At 37.5% G+C, this 8,183-nt stretch overlaps 1 long non-coding RNA gene across 2 annotated transcripts; it reads right to left on the bottom strand.

Moving 5' to 3' along the window:
- Positions 1–3,861: 3,861 nt before the first annotated feature.
- LOC145100539 (uncharacterized) lies at positions 3,862–7,829 on the bottom strand. Of its 2 annotated transcripts, XR_013705112.1 has the most exons (7): positions 7,542–7,829; positions 5,825–5,861; positions 5,229–5,328; positions 4,978–5,115; positions 4,638–4,696; positions 4,481–4,527; positions 3,862–4,399 (listed from the first exon to the last, which is right to left on the bottom strand). It is a non-coding gene; the product is annotated as an uncharacterized LOC145100539 (long non-coding RNA). The 2 variants fall into 2 exon arrangements; XR_013705111.1 differs by having other exon boundaries at positions 5,229–5,861.
- Between the last annotated feature and the right edge of the window lie 354 nt (positions 7,830–8,183).

Below are 8,183 nucleotides of genomic sequence, written 5' to 3'. Positions count from 1 at the left end.
TATCGACCGAGTTCAGCAGTTCAGGTGAGTTTTCCTTCCAGTAGGAACGGGTCTACAGCCACAATGCCGACCCGTCTAGTTAGCAGTAGTTTCCAGACTTCAGTCCGATGTAGTAGTTCAGTGTGCTAGATGTCTTTGTGATTCAAGCAAGTTTTGTGTTATGTGATCCGGACTTTGGTCCGAAGCAGTATGAAATATATGCGTTTATGCTAGTTGATATGTGTTTTTGCTATGCTATGTTCAGTCAGCTCCGAACTTCGGTCCGATGCAGGGGGAAAGGCCCCAGTCAGTCCGAGCTTCGACCCGATGCAGTTAGCCAGACTTCGGTCCGATGTAGGGGGCAAGGCCCCAGTCACTCCGGGCTTCGGCCCGATGCAGTTAGCCGGACTTCGGTTCGATGTAGGGGGAAAGGCCCAGTCAGTCCATGCTTCGGCTCGATGCAGTTAGCCGGACTTCGGTCCGATGCAGGGGGCAAGGCCCAGTCAGTCCGGGCTTCGGTCCAATGCAGTTTCCAGATTTTGGTCCGATGCAGGGGCAAGGCCCCAGTTAGTCCGAGCTTCGACCCGATGCAGTGGGCAAGGCCCAATATGTGCTTATATGTTATTGTTTGGTATGTGGTATATTAGGGGAGCTCACTAAGCTTCGTGCTTACAGTTTTCAGTTTTGGTTTTAGGTACTTAGTTTTCAAAAGAAGAGCTCGGGAAGATTGCAATGCACACACCATAGCTAGCCAGCCTGAGATGTTTCACTCTGATAACAAGAATATATTTTGAATTAATACTCTGAATTTATGTTAGGACTTATGATATGGTTTTAGCAATGTTTTAAAGGAAATTTTTGGACTGTATTTTTAAGATGTTACAAGTTGGTATCAGAGCCTTGGTTTGAGGGATTTGGGCATGCTTTCGAGTGTGTCTGAACTCAAACTGGGGAAATGGTAAAAGATTTTCAAGAGAGAAACATTTTCGAAAAGAATTTTGAAAAAGAACTTAGTAAGAAAAAGAGTTTTCTTAAAAAGAGAAAAGGGTGTGGTGCATGCGATTAGCCGAGCTCAAGTAAGTACTCCCAAACTACCCATACAAGTTTATGTTATGATTATCAGTTTCAGTTTCAATAGAACCGCATGCTAGAATAGGACTGAGGATCTAGGGAGGATGCCTTATGTGCCTGCTATTTATGTGTTTCAGTTTTATGAAAATTGCATGCTAGTATTGAGTGGACAGTAGTAGGATAGCCTGTTTAGGTTATGCCTGATAGTATGAGCTTAGCATTGTATGCTAGTACAGTTTCTCGTTATGAGAATAGATTTGCTTGAGTAGTTCCTGTGTCCGAATGCTGCTTGCTTTGTGCTCTATGGGACTCTGAGTGTTGGGAGTTAGCCATTAGGTGAATACATCACGTCACATGTGATCAGGGTTGAATAATCTCAGAGTGATGGATTTGGCCCTACTGCGCAGCTCTTGTCTGAGTCTAACCGTTGTAGGGATGAGTCCCTTACTCGAAGTATTATTCGAGCCTCGTTACATGTGATGGTATTCAGGTGATGGCTAATTGGCATTACAAGGAGGCTTTCAGCAGTTGAGGACTGGTTTGGGTAGAGTCAAAGATTTCCCTAGGGTAAGCCTAGGATGCGAGTAGCAGAGACCAGTAGCAGTAGAAAGGACGTGGTTGAGTTAAGGTAACTCTTGAGGAAAGTACGGATAGATGTGGAAGGTAGTATGGGCCCATACTACCGAAAGCAGAGGATCCGTACTCGATTCAAGAGGGGCCAAGACGAAACCAAAGAGTGGTGGAGTGTGTGTGAGATCCCTCAGTAGCAATGAGTATTCTGACAGTTATTATGATATGTTTTCAGCATGGTGACCATGCACGAGATATCTGTTGACAGTTCAGGTTCCGGGGAGGGATTTGGCTCAGGCTCTAGAGCCGGACAGTTTGATGGTCAGATGAGAGATGTCATTTCTGCAGAGATTATGCGTAACATCATTGATCAGACTCCTGTGATATTTGGTTTAGTTAGGGAGGACATCATGGAGCTTTTGGACAGTCGTCTTGAGGCCTTTAGGGTCGGGATATTTTCAGGGCAGTTTGGGGTTCGTCTATAGCCCGATTCTTATGGATTCCATGGATCCATCAAGGAGGGGGATCCTATTTTTAGCTCTTGCCATCAAGGGTCGGGAGTGAGTGGGGCACCCTATCCCTAGGAGAGTCCCCTGTACGATTTGGTCGTTGCGGAGGTTTCACGAGTCATTCGCAAGGAGCTACCCGACATTGTTAAGAGGGTCACTGATAGGTTGACCGAGAAGCTTCAAAATCAGACAGCGGTTGTTCAAACGATTGATGGGGATGATGGGGTAGCGTAGGAGAGAGATATTTACTGAGAGTCAGAAAGGAAGAGGAAACCAGATGAGGTTCAGTGGCCCACAGGTTCGGGTAAAAGAACCAAAGGGCCGAGTTCGAGATCGAGAGATTTCTAGGGCCGCAGCCGATGCGGGAAGTGTGGCAGGACGCACATGGGTGCATGTAGGAGTAGTAGAGGCAGAAATCCTGGCTGTTTCAAGTACGGACAGACTGGTCATTTTAGCAGAGATTTTACTACTACCATCGCTCAAGGGCTTGATCCGATATGTTTCCGTTGTAGTTAGAGGGGCCACAAGAAGGCCCACTGTCCGAGTTTATATACATCGGGGTAGGTGCCAGCTCCTGCCCCTGGGACTTCGAGAGCCACCAGCAGACATCAGGGTCGGGCAAGGACGCTCACGGCTCGGAGCAGAGTATTCCGATTGATTTCAGCAAGGATTCGAGCAGCACTGGATGTTGGGGGTACGCATCTTTTACCTTCCTGACAATTATGATTTATGATGTTGTTATTATGTTACTGCACCGATTTAGTAAGTACTTATATTGGAATATTATAATACCTAATTGAGATTGAGTCATATGCCATCTGCATACCTTGGAATCTACACTATAAGAAAATTTCGATTTAACTACGGAAAAATTTCGTAGCAAAATGATGTAATTCCGTAGCTAAACCTAAATAACTACGAAAGTTGCTACGGAATTTGCCAATGAGATTCCATAGTAAGATTTCTTGTAGCAAAATGTTTAACTACAAAAATATAGTTTCGTAGCAATTTTGTTATGGCCGTTGCTACGACGTCTATCCGTAGCATTTCAACTACAACACACTTCCATCACAATTCCGTAACAATGAGTTCTGTAGCAAATTTTGTATCTATTTTGTTCCGTAGCTAATTCTGTAGCCATTTGGTCCATAGCAAATTCCGTAGCCATTTGGCCCGTAGCAAATTCCGTAGCCATTTTGTCCGTAGCAAATTCCGTAGCCATTTGGTCCATAGCAAATTCCGTAGCTAATTGTTCCGTAGCAAATTCCGTAGCCATTTGGTCCATAGCAAATTCCGTAACTAATTGTTCCGTAGCAAATTTTGTAGCTATTCGTTCCGTAACAAATTCCGTAACCATTCATTCCGTAGCAAATTCCGTAACAACTTTTTTGTAGTCAATTCCATAACAATCATTCAATACCATTTTTTCTATAAAATTCGGTTATTTAATTTGACTTATTATATCAATTTACAAAAATACAATTAATATAAAACCAAAAATAACAAAGTATTTCTATAGAAACTAAAAGAAATATCCAATACATCAAAATATACATATTTCAAAATTAAAAGTCGCTATAAATTTAACGTAAAACATTATTCGATACATAATATTCTATCATTGTTTAATAAAAGTTTTGACTTGCCCACTCAATGTGTTAATGACATTCATTGCTTGTAAGTTGTTCAAACTTTGCTTGAACATCCACATTTTTCTGCTGAAACTCCACATTTTTTTTCTGAGCATCCTCATATTTTTGCTGAACATCCTCATATTTTTGTTGAATATCCTCATATTGTTTGCGTTGTGTCTCAACTAACTTTTTCAAATTCTCAATCTTGACTTTTGTCTCGGCATTACTATCCTCGTATTGTTCGCGATGCATTTCCGAAGATCCTTTACTAAAAATATCAATCAAATGAATATCTAAAAATTTTAAAGCACACAACAAAGAAAATGAATATTATTTTTTAACTTTTAATGCTTTTGTTATTCGATCAATCTTGTAAATTTGTATACCTTTGCAAGATTCCCTAAAGATGCTAGTGGGAGGAAATATGCAGGATAGAGAGGTGTAGTGAGATCAAAGATGTTGCATATCACATTAAAACACAGGGGAAAAAATTAATTTATTTTTTTTAAAAAAAAAACTTGGTATTAAGTGGATAACAGAAAAAATCCATTAGTCACCTTCCAGCACTTCCAATGAAGTCTGCATAGATGCGCCATTGTTTTGGATCATCATCAAAAAGATTCCCAAATCTTCCACCTGTGAAAGGCAAATCCATCATGGTTAATGCAAAAAATTGGTGTTTTTGTATCCATTTATGAGATTTTGAAGAAAACCTACCAATGAAAAAATGTCCAATGGCACCAATTCCATCTTTTGACACCCATCTACATGTTTTTAGTAAATATGTTAGAGTTATATAATCATGTCTTTAACCCTAAAAAGAAATTCTTGCAATTATACTATTATAGTAGTATCAAGTTATATAGAAAATCACCTGATGGCAGCAGCAGAAGCTGCAGCTGCGGTTCCAGAAGAATAGTCTAAACCAACTACCTGTATTATATAAATTCACAGAATTTTATAAAAAGAACGATAATCAAAGAACATTATAATCTATAATTCTATATTCTATCCTTTACAAAATCTATGATTCAGCCTTAAGTACTAGACAATGACATAGAACAAAAAGATCATGATAATTACAAAAGAATAAAAAGAGATGACTGAAATGAAAAACAAAGGGAATAAGAAGTAGAGGAAATTAGATTAGGGAATCAAAATGTTTGTTTGCTAATAAAAAGAATTAGAAAAAAGGTAGCAAGTTAGATTGATACCCAATCAGAAGTACTGGCTTGAGTTAGATTGACATGCCTTTAGAAGACTTGAAGTGACCAATGTGTGACAAATCCATCCGGTGACATTGGTTGGAAACTGTAACAACATGTATTCCAAGTAATCATCTTAAAAAGATCCTGATTTTGAAAAAAAAAACAATTAGAGAAGAAAAATATTAGAGATACCATATGAGGTGAAAATGAAAAAGGAACAAACCAGGGAAGCTAGCAGGAAGAACAAAATCTTTAACTATATTAGGAAGCCATGACAATTCTTTTGAAGAATATCCATTAGATTTGGTGTCATCTTCAAGAAATGTTGTTAGGTGAAACTTGTTATCTAGTATATACCTGACAAAAGGAATTTGAACATCATATTAGGTTGGAATCTACAATGTAGAGTGATTGTTTTACCCTTTTTAAAAGTTTAAGCATACTACTTTTTAAAAAATTCAAATTTAAAAAAATATATTGCATACATAAAGACTATTTGAGTATGATAAATGACCGTTTTACCCTTCACCAACTTAGCACATTATAACATAGTTCAAAGGAATGTTAGGAAGGGAAAAAGGGGTGTCTAGATAGTATACACAAAATGAGGCCATTACTCAAATGATTTTAAACAAGATTGTTAATACACAAAAAAGATATAGGACCAAAAATTCAAAATTATCTATAAAATATTTTGAATTTTATCTAAAATAAAGTTAGAAAAACAAATAAAAATTGGAACCCTAATGGAATGATTTCTATGGTTGCACAAAAACTGCAATTAAAATTACTACCAATCAATAGGTTTGTTGGTAGAAAAGTGTATGCATGTTTGTTTTTTGGTAAGAAAGACCTTTCCTGTAGTACTCCCAATCAATCGGTTCTGGCTCCTGCATTATCCAACAAGAAAAATCATTAATTGATATATTATGAATGCTGATTATAAAGATATTTCATATAATTGAGATGCCAACAGTAGAATTTTATCCGTTGTCATCACTTTATTTGGTGACCTAGGTGTTTAAAATGTGGGAACCAATCAGAAGCCTCGTCAAATGTTGAAGACTTTTATGGAGTGGAGTTAAATGTCAAGGGTTTGAAGAGTTTGGATGAAAATTTAGATGACTGTCTTTCTGTTGAAGAGCTTCAAGGGGACAATCAATACTTTTGTAAGAACATTCTTTATAATCTTGTAACCAAACAAATCTCAATTACCATATTGACCTTCTTATATGCTTTTTCATAGACTACAGCAAAGAAAAAGATAACCTCTGCATTTTGTTTCCCTGGACATGTTGACATGGGAGAATTGATATATGATTTATCAGCAGTTTTGATTCACAAGGGTGTAGCTATAAATAGTGGCCACTATGTAGCCCATATTAAAGATCAAGACACAGGGGTATGGTGGGAATTTGATGATGAAATTGTCTCGGACATGGGTCAACACCCTTTTGGTGATAAACCTCACCCACCTGGACAATCTTGCCCCTCTGAACCTAATACTCTGGTAAATGAAAAAGTGACAACGAATATGTGAATGAGGTGATCATCTTTCTGGAGACACTTCTTTCCACTGCACAACAGATATTACATCTCAGAAACAATTGTTAACTTTTTAGTTGGTTGTGAAAAGGTTCAGTTTGAATGTTGTGATGGGGATTGATCTAGATATAAAATTATTGGAATCATTTGTTGAAAACCAAGCTTCTCTTGTATCTGAAGAAGAAGCTACTAATCGGCTTTGGATTATAGAAAAGTAGGGATCATTTCAGAGAAACTAAAGGATCCTTCTGAGCGACTGTTTGGAACTTTTGGATCAAGAGGCTACAAGCAAAATCCAAAGAAAAAATCCCTAGACTCTTTAATTAAGAGGCTCAAGGATGTCAACTAACACCCTATGTCTACTCTACTTGCTTCAAGATTCCCATATATCTTTCTCTTTCCCTTATTTCATATAGTTTACTTTTTTTTTTTGGAACTTTAGCTTTTTTAATCAGTTGCTTGAACATACATGATTCTTGTTCTGTATGCAATGGAGAAAAATTCCTAGGCTTTTAACACACTTCTCATTGGAGAAATATTCTTGGGTGTTTTGAGTATTAGGTTGAGTCAATGGATAAGAAGAAAAAACATTGACTCTCCATGTGATGCTGATACTGGGCCAACAACTTCAATCAGGTGTGAACATGATCAACTTATGCTTGAACAGCATGCCGGGTTTAGGTCAAGGCCTCAGTTTCAATTCAAACAATATTTGGTAAAATGATCAAAGAAGGTGCACTTCAGAGGCGTGAAAAGGAAATTGAAAAGTCCAAATTAAATAAAAAGTCAACTAAACTAGGTTTGGGAAAACGAGAAGCAAAAGATACAATTGAAGCTACGTTCTGAGAAATCTGTCTATACACTTGACACTCTGAATTTTCGAAAATTTTATACATACAGATGAATTGGAGAGAGAAGCGGAAACGAACTTCTCAGCGATGATCAAATTCTTCGTGAATTTAACGTGTTAAAGAGAAAAATCGAGAAAAATAAGCAAATGAGGAATGAAGAAAGAAGAATGTTACCGGGTAGGGATGAAGACGATCGAGAAAAATCGACCGGTTGACGGAGCAGCGGCGAACGAACAAAGCAAATCAGACGATGATGAAGACGATCGAGATAAACAGTTTGGGGAATGAGGAATGAGATCGGCGATTGAAAATATGAGTAAATTACAGTTATGGTCCCTGTGGTTATCACTTTGTTATAAAATGAAAACCGTTTTTTGTAAAAGAATGAAAAATACACCGTTTTTTCTACATGTTTGAGTTGTTATCAGAAGCTTGTTAAGTGGTGATCACTTTTTTCTTGATTTCCTCTTTTCCCTGTTTCCTATATAAACTCTGGCTTAATCTTGGATTCCTTTCGGTTCATCCACTCATTTGGTTGACTGTCTCTTGTGGCTTAATCTGTGTCTATTCATTTTGTTTGATTGTATTTTTTAAATCTATCATTGTTCCTTTTCTAATTCTCAACTCTCAAACGAAGCAAGAAAATGGATCCAATTCCAGAAAAAGAAAATTTTGCGAGTTCTCTATTTGTTTTTTTGATATGTAGATGAAGACTTTTGTTTTTTTTCATATGTATATGAGGACTTTTGTTTAATTTTCATATGTATATGAAGACTTTGTTTTTTTTTCATATGTATATGAAGACTTTTGTTTAAT

Source organism: Lactuca serriola, chromosome 4, assembly GCF_051521515.1.
Source record: "Lactuca serriola cultivar US96UC23 chromosome 4, Lser_US96UC23_V15, whole genome shotgun sequence".
Taxonomy (NCBI): domain Eukaryota; kingdom Viridiplantae; phylum Streptophyta; class Magnoliopsida; order Asterales; family Asteraceae; genus Lactuca; species Lactuca serriola.
This window is presented reverse-complemented; position numbering and strand designations above follow the sequence as displayed.